The sequence below is a fragment of the Polypterus senegalus genome, chromosome 1 (assembly GCF_016835505.1).
Source record: "Polypterus senegalus isolate Bchr_013 chromosome 1, ASM1683550v1, whole genome shotgun sequence".
NCBI classification, from domain to species: domain Eukaryota; kingdom Metazoa; phylum Chordata; class Cladistia; order Polypteriformes; family Polypteridae; genus Polypterus; species Polypterus senegalus.
In genome coordinates, this window is record NC_053154.1 from 120,859,318 (window position 1) to 120,875,882 (window position 16,565).

The following is a 16,565-nucleotide window of genomic DNA, read 5'->3' on the forward strand; positions in this document are numbered from 1 at the left end:
CTACACAGGAGCACTATAAGAGTGAAATGCTTAAGCCCTTCACCTGTGGATCTGCATGTGAGTTGATGGCTGCCCCTGAATTGTTCGGTTGTCGCTTTCAAGTGTGCCGAAATGGACATATATTTTACACCTTTCGACAACCGCCAATGCCTCTTAAACATCTTAAATTGACAGGTGACGATTTCAGTAGTGGACACTTTGATGTTTATGAATGTTTAAACTCTCAAAAGCTGGATGTGAAGTTATCGATGAAACCGGTTGTATACTTACAACGCTTGACAGATGCCGAATGTCTCTTCAACACAAGTCCTACAAATACTGTTGTAATTGAAACAAACCATGAAACTCAAATCGATTATGACAGCATTTTAGACAAGATTACTGTTCACATGGCCAACTGTACGTTGCATGCTCAAGAGTAAGCTCAGTGCACAGCTTGGTCATATTACAACCGGAGGGCCGAACTCACAATGTGGTATACAAAGAGATCCTTAACAAATAATTATTGGTATATTTTCCCTCAGTTTAAAAAGGTTTAATTTTCTTCTTAATAAAAATTTTAAGGCAGAAGTGCGGGTATTTTGATAGTATATCTATCTATATCTATATATATATAGAAAGAGAGAGAGAGAGCACTGTACATATATATGATGTATTGAAAGCTCATATTCAAAAAGAAGGATTTAGAAAAGCTTAGCACAAAGATTTGAATGATTTTTGCCCATTCCCCTTTTAGAAGTTGTTCTCATTCATTTAAATTCCTAGGCCTGTGCTTGTGAACAAGCTAGTGGACAGAAGGTCTCAGGATGCTGGGGATATGTAACAAAGTAATTAAAGTGAAGCCAGGTAAATGGAAATGACAGAGATAACAACATCTCCTAGTTTCAAGAGAGCACAGAAGGAAACATATGAGTCAATTGTGTCCCTCCCTAATATAACAGATGGCTGAGAAGCTGACTAGGACAGCTGGCCATTAAAATGCAAAGGAGAAGACAGTGGTGCAAGAATTCCAGACAGTGTTCATTCCTGGCATCCTTGAAGCAAATACAGAGCCTCCCAGACATTGGAGATAAACAAGGAGAGACATGGAAAGAACAAGGTAGTGTATGGTGTGGTACTGCGATAGGCAAATGGATCAGCAGTCCCACTTGACAAGTAATTAGATTAATTTCTCGAAGCGATGACACTTTGACACGGTGGTTAGTGCTGCTGCATTATAGTTTGAGAGATGTGAGTTCTTGTCATGTCTGCATGAGTTTTTCTGCAGGTACTCTGGTTTGATAAAGTGACAAATCTAAATTAACCTGTGGCTGAGTGAGAGCGAATTTGAGAGAATGTGCCCTGTGAAGTCTAATTCCTTCCTTGCACTTAATGTTGCTGAGATAAGGGTGTGACCCACCATGATCCTGAATTGGAGAAGCAGGCTAGTAAATTGATGGAGAGATAAATTGATGGATAGATAGATATCTTGGGGAATTTAATTATGGTAAAAAGATGTTTCTTAAGAAGAGCCAGTGCTGTGCTAGACACTAAGTACAAAGTCTGTAGCAGGCTTTAAATAAATTACAAAACTGTTATAACTCGGGAATGTAGTTGTTAAGGTAAATGGTGATTAAGATGATGGGTTGGTGAGATTCTTCTTTACATAATTCAGATTGTCTTTGTTCCAAGCCTGTTATCTGCAGAAAGTCTTAGCGTGTCATCTCAATGAGGCAGATCCAGTGTCCAGTTGGTTCTTAAGCTTTAAGGAAAAAAATGAAATTATAATAGGCCTCATTTAGAACATACATAAAAATAGAAGCAAACAAGCAAAATATCCTCCCACACTTCATTTAGCTGTCATAGCAACAACCAATGACTGTATTACAAGGTTTTGTAATATACTATACTTTGATGGCGAGCCCATCTGTCTGACTAAGACTTGGTCAAGTGAAGAAACAGCCACAGACGCAGACTGAGCATTCAGGCCAGCCTAAGTGATACCAGACAGGGTATTTACAGTAGGTAGACTCTCACACCATGGCTGTCATGTTTGGTGAGTGTGGGTCATCTGGTGATCCACAAAACAAGCACAAATCCAGTATATCAAAAAGACACTAATGAAGGCAGGGAACTCGAGACAAAGCATGTGGCTTAAACAAGGTGAATGAGGCACTTTCTTTCTATTTTGCTGACCCTTCCATCATATGAGTACAGCATTTTTAGCACTGCCCAGCAGCTTCATACGTAAGAAGGCTTCAGTGAGGAAGGGGAAGCATTAATCAATATCTGAGAAGGGAAGAAGATTCTGGCAGATTAGGAGGGCTAATTATGTGCAGTTATTGCCTAGATTACAGTCCCTTAATGGTGTCTGGCCCCTTAACAGCACAGGGGCCAGCAGGGTTCAGTGTCCCTATGGGAGGCTGTTTAGTAGTAGCAGTATGGTCAAGTGTACTGAGTACCGAGAAATTCTGACTTGCATGTCTGACCAACGTGACTTCTAATGGCAAATGTCACTCTAGTAAATTACTTCATGCTCAGCATGACCTGAGAATGGGAACCAGAGGTGATACTCTTAATAGCAGGAAGAAAGACTGGAGATAAGACAGAGTTGCATGTGAGGAAAAGGATAGAGATAAGACAGGGTTGCATGTGGGGAAGCAGAAGCAGCTCCATTTTAGTTCTAAAAAAATATATTTTTAATGACTAATCAAGAGAAGCAGACAACATTTAATTGCTTTGAATTTACTTTAATCAGTTCATGGCTACAATGGCAAAAGCCTATCCCAGCAGCTTTAGGTAAAAAGCTGGCAACAACCCTGATGGAGTCTGAGTCCATTACAGGACACATTCATTTACACAGACAAACAGAGATGGGTTTAAATGGTCAATTAAACTAACGCACAGACACACACACACACACATATATATATATACTTTTTTTAATTTTATTGATTTTATTGTAATCATTCCATACAAATAAATCAATTTTTACAAAAGATAGGATTGAAAACAAATCAACCTCCACCCCTGAGAAAGATACCATGGCCAATAGAATAAAACTTTAAGCTAGTAAAAATAAATAAATTGATTAGTTTAATAGGCGAATAAAGATAAATGGAGAAGAAAAAGAAATGGGAAGAGATTTATTTCCTCAGTGCTTTAAGAGCTTATTCTAAAATAATATTGATTGAATCCTGCCAGGTTTTGAAAAAGTTCTGCACAGATCTTCTAAGTGAGAATTTGATTTTTTTCCAATTTCAAATAATATAAAACATCAGTTACCCACTGACTTAAAAGAGGAGAGTTAGGATTCTTCCAATTTAACAAAATACATCTGCGTGCCAATAGTGTAGTGAAGGCAATCACAGTTTGTTTGTCCTTCTTCACATTAAGCCCATCTGGAAGAACACCAAACACAGCTGTTAGTGGGTTAGGAGGGATTGTAACACCAGGCTGTCTGAAAGGCACTTAAAATTTTTTGTCCAGAATGATGTTAATTTGCTGCAGGCCCAAAACATGTGACCCAGTGAGGCTGGAGCTTGATTGCAGCATTTGCAGGTTGGATCTTGCCCTGGAAACATTTTGGACACTTTTAAGCGAGACAGATGTGCTCGATATATCATTTTGATTTGAATAATTGTATGTTTTGTGCATATGGAGCTTGAGTGAATTCTCTGCATTACTACCTTTCACTCCTTTTCTGATATGTTGAGTGAGAGATCTTTTTCCCAGTGTCCTCTTGGATCTTTGAAAGGGAGGGAATGTAAAATAATTTTATACAGTATATTGCAGAAACTGAGCAATATTTTTTTCCAGCATAGAGCAGGGTGAGAGATAAAGAAAATCGGGCAGGTTCTGTTTAACAAAGTTTCTAATTTGAAGATAGTGAAAGAAATGTGTAGCTGGAAAATTAAATTTGGAATTATAATTGTTCATAAGATGCAACGATGTTGTCTATATAAAGATCTCTAAGCAATTTAATCCCAAATGTTTTCCAGATATTAAAAACTGCATATGTTTGCGAGGGTTGAAAAAGGTGGTTCTCATGCAGAGGTACCACAGGTAAAAGATTCTCCATCTTAAAATGCTGTCTGCATTGGTTCCATATTCTGAGTGAGTGAAGCACAACAATATTACATTGGTCACCTTCCCTTTTATTACAGATCAGTTTAAATACCTAGGGGTAAATATCACATGTAAACATAAAGCTCTTTATCAACAAAATTTCGCCGTCTATATGAAAAAAATGAAGCAAGACTTGTATAGATGGTCAACCCTTCATTTCACTCTAGCTGGAAGAATTAACATTGTCAAGATGAATATCCTTCCTAAGCTTCTCTTTTTATTTCAAAACATTCCAATATGCATCAATAAATAATTTTTTAAGCAATTAGATTCAACCATAACCTCATTTATTTGGAACTCAAAACATCCACGCATCCAAAGAGCGACCCTACAAAGACCAAAAGCAGAAGGTGGCATGGCTCTACCTAACTTTCAGTTTTATTACTGGGCAGCAAACATACAAGCTATAAAAACATTGACATGGACACAAACACATGAACATACACAGGCTTGGTCCGCAATAGAAATAGAATCCTGCAGTACTTCATTATATTCCCTGCTTTGTTTCCCAATAAATGCAAGTAATCGCCAATATACTAACACATATATTTTTGAACTGTGAGGGGAAACTTGACCACATTGGAAAACAATCAAGGAAGAATATGAAAACTTTTCACACATAGTGACCAGACCAAGTTCAGTCTCCGAAAGATATGAGGCAGCAGCACTAATCACTTTGTCACAGTGAAACCCATCAATGAAATCATTCAGCCCTTACGTTTATTTGAATAATATACTTATTTTAGTTGTTTTTTTAAGTGTTAACAGAACAGTTTACAGAGCTGCATAAATAAATTGAATTATAATGACCTTATAATCATTGCTGCTGGGATAGTCACAGGCTCCTCAAAACTGCATATGTAGTAAAAAAAGAATGAATAGATAAACACAACACATATCAAGTAAATGTCTTCAATCAACACTAAGGCCATAACGCAGTTTCTCGTGCCACAACCCAAAATAATCTGGTTTTGTAAAATACATACCATGAACTTTCCAAATTAGTAAAGGTTTAGTTCAGGATACATTTATCTGGCAGTTTATAAGTGCTATAGCTTTAAAAAGCCATTCTGGTCACACACAGACAAGGCTTGTGGCTTGTCTGAGGGATGATGAATTGTGTTTGTGTAGTAAGCGCAAAGCAAACAGCCCTGGAAAAACCAGTAAACAGCTACATTGCTTTATCAATCTCTTGCCAAGAGCTGCTGCCTTGTATTTTTGCACATAAACATAATTTATCACCTACAGAAAAATTTGTTTCTCTCAATGTGAGATCTATGAGATGCCCAGAACTAATTAAGATACAAATTGTGATGACAACAAAGAAAAATCAAACTGTTTGTTAGCTCCTGCAGGCAAATTGGCAGACACAATGCCTTTTTAAATGATACTACATGACAGGATAAACAAACTTAATTCTTAAATAAAACAATTAAATTAAGAAACGTATTGCTGAGAACTTCTGCAAATGGTCTTTACTTTGAATATCCCAGCAGCAGTTTTGCATTTTATTGTCTCCCACGCAGTCACAAATCAGATGTGGGCCAAACGACCCGACAAAAACACTGCAGAGTCCTACATTACATTTATCTTGTGTTGTGCAGAATGAGACAGCTGGAAGTACATTTCAAAGATGAACCTTTTATCTATCCATCTATCCATCCATCCATCCATCCATCCATCCTGATAACTCTGTGATATTTTTCTTTGCATTGTAATTGATCTAAATAGGAAGGTTTGCTCGAAACTAGTCAATTGAAATCTAAATGCTTTGGCAATCAGTTGTAATTGTTCTATAATTAATTTGTAAGGTGATGGGTCAGCTCGAAATGCTGCTTAATCACATACAGTACACCTACAGCCTTTATTTTCCATCTATTAATGGTTAGGCTCGCTGTATTCAATGTTCCTCTTTTTTCTAACTTTTCCGTTGAATATTTTGAAATTCAATAAAATTGTTAAATTTAAGCTTAACATCAAGATGTATTAGACAAAATGCTTTTTGTGATGGCTTGTGTTTTATTATTTTGGATTATGATTATATTATGACACTTGACTGACTCAGGGTAATGCTGTGCACCCAAGTGAGTCTGCAGTTGTGAAATCGAGGAAAATGTTCAGGATGTTCGCCAAACTCAGCGAAATGCATTGAAGTCAATGGAGAAAAAGTAACTGTATTAATTTTGGGTGGATTATAATGGCACAATGGTATCTAATGTCTCTGAGGGCTGCAGAAGTGTCTGCCAACTATACTGGACTGCCTACCATAGCCTGAGCTGTAAGGCAGCAGTGCCGCCGCACCACTTTGGCTCACAAAGCAAAAGACGTAGGTGTACACTAACAAGACACTAGCCACCACAAACTAGTAGTTAGACACTTCCTGAACACATTAAAAGACTTTAGCATTCTTAGAAAGTTCAGTGTGTGTTGTGACCACTAAGGGGGCATTGCAGAACCCCAAACTCCAGATACAACCTCACAGACCCGTCTCAGTTTATATAAAAGGTTTCTTAGGACAAGTCTGTTTCCAAAAGGCTTCAACAGCGGGATAAACACAACACAATTCTTCTTCTCTTTTTTCTTTCTCCTTCCACTCCTCCAGACAAACATTGTCCGTCTTACACCCAACTTCAACTCACTTGAATGAAGTTGAGCAGCTTCTTTTATGTAGGACCCGATAGGGTATAGCCCGAGGGAAATACTACTGGGTGGAGGGATGATAAATCCCTGCAGTGCCCCCTGGAAGCACCCAGAGAATCCAACAAGGCTGCACTATGGGACTACAGTTCCCAGCATGCCTTTTAGGTAGTATCGCCCAGGGAGGCTGCCACTCTAGTGTGTCGGGAGAGCATGTAATCCTGCCAGGTTGTCTCCCCCTGACCTTCCACTAAACTGGCCTCCTGGGTGGGTATTGTTCCTTGGCCCAATCCTATCAGGATGCCAGTGCATCTTCTGCCTGTCTTCTGGTTGAGGCATGACAAACTTCTCCCTGTTTCTTGTACTATTGAAGGGCCAGCCCAATGTCCAGGCAAGGAACCTTGCTCCATCCCAGCCAGAACGCCTGCCCATGTGCTCCGTACATCACTGTGTATTATCATGAAGTTTGTGAGACTTACCAGGAATGTTTAGTGGGTTCATCTAATCCTGCCATTAAAAATTAAAACCAACACAGATACACACACATACACAGAGCCAGACAGATCCTATTCAGGAAAAGTCTCGAGTGGTGCCAACTGCCAGTCACTTAACAATACTCTACATACATTGTCTACATAGGGACTCACCATCACTAACAAACCTGCAGGTGCCCTCACAACACACATAAAAGTACAGCTTATTTCTACTTACAAACCAAACTATGTCTTAATATTGAGTGACCTCAATAGCCTTGATAAACTCTGTGAATGAGAAAGTAACGGTCTAACTCACACTTCTTGGTGCCCTTATTATTTAATCACTCTAGATAAAAGACAAAGTATAAAAAATACGAAAGCAGTGTGTATTTTATAAATGTATTTACTAAAATAAATGTAAATACTAAAGAGAAGAAAATATAATAGGAAATGTATACTGTAGGAAATTTTGAATGTAAAACAGTCTTAGAAAAGCTTACTGAAAAGCAGAAATGTCAAGGAGAGAAGTTGTCTTGTTGATTTAGTGATCAGCGTTTTTGATAGTTAGAATTTCTGATGTCCAGATAAAATGGTCACACGCATCTCGGTCTCTGACGTTGCTTCCTCTGTACCCTTCTAATATTTTTTTTGGTCCCTCGGACAAGCCATATTTAGGCGAAAATGTACATATTGGGTTTCGGGACATGTGACATTTCACATATCTGAGTGGCTATCTTGTCCTAATAACAAATGACCCTGGTCAGAGTGTTTGATCTTTTCAGTACCTCTTTACTTCTTCATTTCTCAAGTTATAAACTAATTTCTGTGATGTCCATCTGTTCCCAGATTATAAATTAATTAAGACAGGAACTATGGCAGTTGCACTTATTTCCCAATTCCATGTCATAACCTAATTAAAAAAGAAACTGACTGGAACAAATAAATAAATTACTGATACAATACAGTAAGAATGCTTGAAGTGCCTGCAATTTAAGTGCTGTAAATTCAGTTCATCTTGGTTCGTTTGAGCAAAATAATTAAAAATTTTATATAAACAGTCTGCAGTTCAAAAATTGAAGATTTCTCACTCCAGGATATTCTGCATCATTCAGATTAATGCTATCATGTCCACAAAAAAAAAAAAAAAAACTAGTAGCAAGGGGAACATTAGCAGTCAAAGAAGCACATGATTTGAAAATTAAAATGTCATGTCTTGATTGGGAATGACAGAAAGGAGAAAAAAAAATCTTTAGTTGAGAAGTTAATCAGCAAATAATAGTTGACAAAATTAAAATTAGAAACACATTTTCTGGATGAGTAGGGGAATCGCAGGGTCAGATGATGAAGGGAGTGGTCAGTTTATCTGATGTCTCGCACAGCACACAAACACAAAAACTGTCATGATTGGCTCTTTTTTGACAGGATTTTAATCTTTTTATGGATTTTAATGTCAATGAAGAATTTCTTGATGTTTTTTTATTCCTGGTTTAAAGTTGTTTAAAGCTATTTGTTATTTATTTGTGTCTTCCTTCAACGCCATTTTGTTTTTACAAGGGAATGGCTATTTTTTTTGTAGTTCATTTACTTGCTGACATGCAGTTTTCTAGCAGCAACGTCATAGGTCAGGAACAGAGTGATGTCATGGATCATGTGGTTTATACCTGTAGTTTGCTTCCTGGAGGTCATTTAATTGTCTGAATAGACAAATTTCTCAAACAAAAATAAAAGTGATTTTTGGTTTCTTTGGTTTGTGACTATAGGTTTGTCTTCCATTTGGAGGTTTGTCACTTTGGTCTCTCGTCCTCCTGGTTACGATCTTTGCTTTGTTTCAAATCCTTATCTCCCAGTCCTTCTATTTGTCCTTATGGCATCAAAGCAATGCTGAAGCAATTGAAATAAAATGGTGACATCTATTGTCTAAACAACATAGCATCCCATAAAGACATGATAATAATTTAGATATTTAACTATTGATGATGGAATGCCAAATGATTCTTACTATCAACAAACACATAAATAGGTCTGCATATAATAATATTAAAGTTGGAAACAAGGAACTAAACAAAATTAAACAAAAAAGTGATCATGACATGTGTGAGGGTGTGCTAGGGTACTAACATACTACTTTGAGTGTATAGACTAAACATAATTACACTAGTGGCCTAATATCCGCCAGAGCTTTTTTACCAAATGTGCTTGTTACAAGTGTCATCATGAATGGAAATGAGCCATATGACATGGGTAGGCAGCTAAATAGATACACAGTGACTTAGGTTGCAGACGGGTAGATAGTAACCAATGGGGTTGAGCTTTATTGCCTTCTTGGTGATTTTTGGTCTGTAGACCTCCCTGGAGAATGTCTTTTGCCTCTGGACACTTCTGAGCCATTTTATATGTCCCTACAATCTCAATGAACAATAAAGTTTATTTGACAGAAGACTTTCCTGTTTTATATTATAAACTACAAACGTCTGTAGTATCGCCATAGTTACTCCCTGTTCTTTCTGTGATGGCAGCCAACTGTCGATGATTCAGCCCACCCCCTAAGCACTGACAGACTCAAATATGCACCCTGAACATAGGGTAATTTGCAAGATCCTAGTTATTGGAACCCACTGACACCATCTCACCTTTTGAGCTCTCTCGTGTTTCTAGTGCCCCTGCCCATCTAATAATACCCACAGTCACTTACTTTAGTGTGACAGTTTGTTTTCATTTGGTCCACATTTTATCATGCAAGATTGAGGGCCAGCTGAGAACGTTTAGACTTTATACACTCACAAACAATGATTAATACATTTATCCCAGGAAAGAACTGCAGCTTTTACAGCCTGTCGGCAATCGGCATGATATATCTGAAAAAAAGATATTGTTTCTCACAGGTCTTTTCTCAAATGATAATTAAATCTTGGTGTTTTGTGAATGTTGGGGGGATATCAGTCTAAAGCAGATATCACAATCCTTATTCATAAATGAATGTTTACAACCACCTAATCAATTGGTCTGACAATTTTGAGTGTGCATTCAAAAGTAGGTAGCTTAACAGTGAAGTGCTTAGCATTGCTGCCACACAGCTCCAGAATCCTGGGTGTGAATCCTTGGCCTGGGCACTGCCTGTGTCGGGTCTGCACATTTTCCAGGTGCTTCAGTTTTCCTCCCATATCCCAAAGATTGGCCCAGTAAGAGTGAGTCAGCATGCCTTGTGGTGGACTGGCAGCCTTTGCACAGTTGCTTCCTGCCTTGTACCCAGTGCTGCTTGGATGGACACCAACTCCTGACAATATTTAATTGGAAGCATTGGTTGGAAAAATAGATAAATGAATGAATCCCGTTCAGTAGCGAGCTTGGTCACATGGATCCTTAAATTGCAGCACAATCTTTATCCCAGCTCCAAACAGCAGCTTCAGAAATGGATTTCCATCGGACAGACCTTGATTGGTTTTCAATTCTCAATTGTGCATATTTCATCACAGGCAGGGCCAGTACAACCATTAAGGCGGATTAGGCACAAATCATAAGAGGGGGACCAAGCCACAGGGTTAGCTACTGAACAGTCAGTTGGTGCACTAATAAGTTCGGCCTAAGGCACAAAAAAACCTAGTACTGGTGCTGATCACAGGATGCGTGTACTGTGTGATGTCTAGAGGTACACAATAAGTAGGTTCATTTTCATTCAAACCATTAATATATTATTGAATTAACCCTTAAACCGCCGGAACCGGCTACAACCGGTTCCTAATGCAATTCGCTAGCACGCCGGAGCCGAGTATATTTGGCAACATACATTCGTTGAATACCACAACGGGCTAAAGTCTGTTCCCAGTGCAATTTTCTAGCATGCCAGATCCGAGTATATTCGACAAAATACATTCATTGAACTCCGTAACCGGCTATAGTCACTTCCCAGTGCAGTTTGCCAGCACGCCAAAGCTGATCAGTCAGTGCTGTACTGTACATTCGTTGAGCAGCTGGCTCATGACTACTGCCACCCCCTGCAGCACTGAAGCAGCTCAGTCCCTGGGATTCAGCCGCTGCACTAGACTAGCCTGCAAGCATCCGCGTTTACGTCTGTGTGCTTGTGTGCAGCCAGTTGAAGTGCAGTTGGCTCAGTGATTTACTGAATTTCATCAGTGTCATCAGTTGCACCTTGTACCTTGTGCTCCAGTAGTTTTTTTTTAAGATTTTACAGTTCATTGGTAGTGTGTAAAATGATTAGTAATTGTGATGCTCTTTGAATGCAAAAAAATGTGTTCCATTAAAATTTCACTTTTTCTTACTTAAAAAGTACACCACTGTATGAGCAATGGGGGGTCCTCTGTGAAGTATTGAGCTCCATTGGAGATTCAGAAGCCGTTGGTCTACCAGCACATGAACAACAAGCTAAGGGGGTAGTGGGTGAGATGCCAGAGCCAGCGGAGATTTGTGAATTACACAAGACTGAAAGCTATGATAAGAGCAACGCGACTCTTCCAAACTGCTGCTTGGGTGTCGAGGGGTTAGTGGCAAGATTCAAAAGTGCTGTGCAGTGTTGCTTAGTGGAAACATAGGCTGCGAGGCTCTGTTGGCACCACTTTGTTACAAAGCATCATTACCACCAGACCTACATGCATTATTCTCTGCCTTTTTTTGTTGCTTATTCTCTGTGTACAGTAATCTTTAAATCAGAGCACAGCATTACAGGTGAAGACTGAAAGCCTGCCATTGTTTGTTGTTGCTGTTATGTAACAGATGTTACAGTAAGGACACCAAGGAGCATAAAACTCTCCAAACCCCGGACACAACAGATATAGATCCCAAGTTCAGCATACAAGACACATTTATTCAGCTGTGGGAAACACTTTTGTCTCATTCCCCACAGTACCACAGTTCCCATGCACAGTACAATACAGCACCCTTTTCTCTTCTTCTCTTTTTCTTCTCTCTCTCTCTCCCTCTCCGTCTCCACTCCTCCTGGCAGCAAGCTTCATCTACCTCCTCCCGACTCTGGCTCCTTTTATAGGACACCCCAAAAAGGTGTCCAATGACCTTCTTCTGGCAGCACATCCGTGTGTGAAAGAAAAGCAAGCAGACTGCCATATGCCATTTACTCAAGAGTGGCTTCTGTCTAGTCACTTCACCATAAAAGCCTGATTGATGGAGTTCTGCTAAGACAGTTGGCCTTCTGAGAGGATCTCGCATCTCTGAAAACAACTTCTAAAACTCTGTTTGAGTAACCATTGAGTTCTTGGTAACCTCAAAGACGAAGGCTCTTCTTGCCTGGTTACTCAGTTTAGTCAGGCTAACTCTAGACTCTAGACTTCTTTGATTTAACAATTATTGAGGCCAATGTGCAGTTGGGAAAAAACAAAGCTTTACGATTTATTTTTATTTTCATGGACGTGTTAGTATAGTGTGCTGCTGTCCAGCATTGGTCACCATTGACTTTGTTATCTCCACTCTCCATGAAAATCTGAGACTAAAATATTTCTTGGCCATGACTACAAACTAAGTAGGGTAAGCAACATAAAAACGACTATTTTTAGATGGAGTATGCCTTCAATTGGAGGTGTGAGTGCTCGTGAGTGTGTGCATTACAGCCCAGTGATGAATTGACACTGTGGCCATGCTTGGTTCCTGCTGCTGGAATGAACACCATTAAAACTGATAAGTAGATTGATAAATTTTCATTTTATACATGGTATTTCTACTGTTGATAAAAATGTCTAATACATATACTTATCTTTTGTTTTTCTTTACTTGCTTTCTTCTTTTTGCAGTTTGTTATTTCATGTATTTCAAGTCCTACACCATTTTTGAAATATAAATGTTCATGCTATCTTGCCCTACTGCCTTGGCAAATACATTGCTCATTATAACATCTTAACAGAATGTGAAATATTGTGTATGTCTTTATTCTTGTATTTGTGGCTGGTAAATATATATGTAATTATTTTCTGAATAATGCTTACTTCCTGCACTTTGCTAGGTGTAGCTTTTTATTTCATTCATTTCTTTTGGGAGCTGTATCTCGCAGGTTGTGATCTTTTAGTAAGTTCATATATTTTATCGATTTTTTTCAGATCTTTCATAAATCTTACAATTGAAATCTCATGCTATTGCAGTATTTGTTTTCTTCATTGCTTTAATATTCTCAGATTGTGCGTAAATACAAATTAACATCTCAAGCTGACTCAGTTACTTTATTACCAGATTTTCATTTCTGCATTTTGATATGTGCTGCTTCTTGAAAAAAAAATGTCTGCATCAGTCTTCTTTGAATTGTTTTATGAAGAGTAACACAACTTCCTGAAGGTATTTTAGATTAGGGGAAAGAAAAAGAAGACAGCAAGATTTGTTTATTGATCCTTCTCACCAACACTGACATAATTTCATAATGGGTTTAGTTGAGGACGATATCTACTTCTGGCTGCGGTGGGCTGGTGCCCTGCCCAAGGTTTGTTTCCTGCCTTGCACCCTGTGTTAGCTGGGATTGGCTCCAGCAGACCCCTGTGACCCTGTAGTTAGGATATAGCGGGTTGGATAATGGATGGATGGATAGATCTACTTCTGGTCTCTTTAGCAAGTTACATTTGTTAAAATATCTTCCATTCTGACATGTTTTGCATTCATTTATATAAGGACTATGATTGTTTTATGGGGTTATATAAATATCTGGAAAGTTATAAACAATTTCCATAAATAATCAGATACAACTTTCATGATAATTAAATTACTTAAGTTAAATTGAAAATCATTCTCCATTATAAACCAGTATATGCACAGATATAAACATAAGGGGTTTAAGAAGCAAAAGGAAGCCAATCTATCATTCTAGAAGGCTTGTTTTGATAGCTAATAGCTACATAGTCCTGGGATATTATTTTGTCAATTATTACTAAAACATGAAAAACATTTCTGTTTTAACGATGTGTTTACTGTGCATAGATCGTTGTAGACACGGACCACAGATGAAATGCAAGTGTTCCAAATAACAATATAGTATTTATAAAAGGTGTCATTTTGCTTGACTTCTCACTCTATACAACTCTAAGTAACTGACACACAGGTAATCAGACTTAAGCTGAGAAAACTGTGTGGGGCGGGGGGATGGGATAGCAGGCTGCTTGCCAATTGCTGGTTATTAACACATTTAAAGGACAAAAGATTCTGACAGAGAGGTGCGAAGCATTTTAAGGTGGGACGGATATACAAGTTTTTTCGTAGGCTCTGGTAATTCTAGTGTTAAGTTATATTTTTATGAGATAGCTGCATTATTGTAGGGTTTCAATACTCATTTTTATTTAAAACCTTTCAATATGTATAAAACATGTTTTTTCACAGACATTTAGCTTGCGTATATAAACCATGTCAGTCTTTTGCCAATTAGTGATGTCATAGAAATTTCTGTAGTTTTAAGGGTATTCTATATTTTTTAAATACAGCAAATGATTGTCATTTTAAGGGTCTTGGTTGGCATCTATCGCTGTTGTAGTTTTTACCATATTTTTACTTGTTTTTTTTTTACAGTATATAAGTTTTGTGTTTATTCTTGAATAGTTTTTTTTTCTGTAATAAAACATGAATTTCCAAATTCAACTAAATTTCCAGATGTAAAACCAATATGACCTTCTTCAAAAAGGAAGATATTGTTGTAACAATAACAATAATAATACATGTTATATATATGTGCCTTTCCCGTGCTCAAGATGCTTGTGTTTTATAGTGATAAACAAAATGAAAATAAATAAATAACAAAGAAAATGTTAAATTGCAATTCAATTCTTTTTTTATACAAAAACATATTGGATATTTGGAATAACATGAGTATACTGTAAAATCTAATTATGCCTTTTCTGTAAAAATACTTTTTTTTTTTTAACAGTGTAAACTGTGCAAAATAACATCAAGTCAAATTCTGTAGGTCCCTAAAGTCCACACTACTGGGTAATTTATTTCACGTGTCAATGATTCTTTTTGAGAAGAAAAACTTGGTAAGATTTTGGCAAAATTTTCCGTTAACAAATTTCCAACTTTGTTCTCAAATTTTTATTGAAGAATTTATTTTAAGGTAAAGTTGGGATCCACGGTATTAATTCCTTTCATAATTTTAAACATTTTGATCATGGAACCTCTTAATCTGTTTGCTTAACTTGAAAAGGTTAATTTCCTTCACTTTTTCTTCATAACTAACCTTTTAGCCCTGGAATCACTCTAGTTGCTCTCCTCTGGACTTTCTCAGGAGCTGCTATGTCTTTTTTTTTGTAATGTCAAGACCAAAACTGAACACAGTACAACATTATTTAGAGAGCTAACATATACTGCTGATTTAGGGCTGGAAATCCAGTCTATGGACCTTCCTACTTATTTACTCCTGACCATGGGGCTCTGCTTTGCCTTGACCTTTGGCTGAATCAGTGACAGGCTGCTCTTACTCAAAACACAGGTAGTCTGGGTCCTTTAAAGGCAGGCAGGCAGACAGGGTGGCCCAGAAGAAAAGCAATTGGACTATCAGTCACAAGTCGCAAGTCACCTTACCTGTCTATAATTCAGTTGTTAGAAATATATATATATAAATTCTGATATTACAGCTAAAAGTTTAAAATGACACTTGTACAACTTCTTTCCACAGACTTTCCCATTACTTGGAATGCAAATTTTAAACACTTCAATATTAAGGACTCACGTGGCTGCTTTGACAAGTGTGAGCTGGATCTCATTAGGTGATAACACAGAGTCATTTATCTGGTTAAAATGATAAAACAATGAAGTGTATTTTTAAAGTGTTAGATTTTGCTGCAGTCTGATTTGACTAAAGATTGGAGTGATGTGATGTATTAGATAAATGTACTGATTGAAAGAAAAATAATTGAAAATCTAATGGAATCAAATGGCTGAATATGATTTTAATGTTTTCTATAACGTTATCACTTGTCTAAAATGAATAATAGCCAATACATTAATGGCATAATTAAAAAACAATAACCATAATGTTGGCTTGCAATTGCAGTAGGATGTATTACTTCTGATGTTTGTCACCAATAAATAATAACAATGTAATGTTAAAATATTGACATTTTCTCAGCACCATCTTTTTAAAATTAAAATAATCATATTTTGAAAGCAGCTCAAGTCACTTTTTAATTAAAAATAATAGGAAGAAATGGTCCTTTTATCCCAGGTGTAAAACAATAGTCCCTTCACAGCATGATAAGCAGTGTTTGTGTGTGAGCTCACAGCAATTAAAGCACTAACATGACACTGTTGGATCCGATTCAGACATCAGCCTGCTTCTGTTAGATTCAAACAGTAATCTGTTATCTCCATTGAGCAGAATGTCTTTGTATTTTTGGATCATTGGAAGTGTTA

At 37.5% G+C, this 16,565-nt stretch overlaps 1 protein-coding gene across 1 annotated transcript in view; it reads right to left on the bottom strand.

The window, feature by feature from the left end:
- Window positions 1-1,477: 1,477 nt before the first annotated feature.
- zbbx (zinc finger, B-box domain containing) overlaps window positions 1,478-16,565 on the bottom strand; it is a 148,974-nt gene continuing 133,886 nt past the window's right edge. The window contains exon 21 of the transcript XR_005634112.1: window positions 1,478-1,741. The gene's annotated coding sequence lies outside the window, so the exon portion shown is untranslated. The remainder of the gene's footprint in view (window positions 1,742-16,565) is intronic.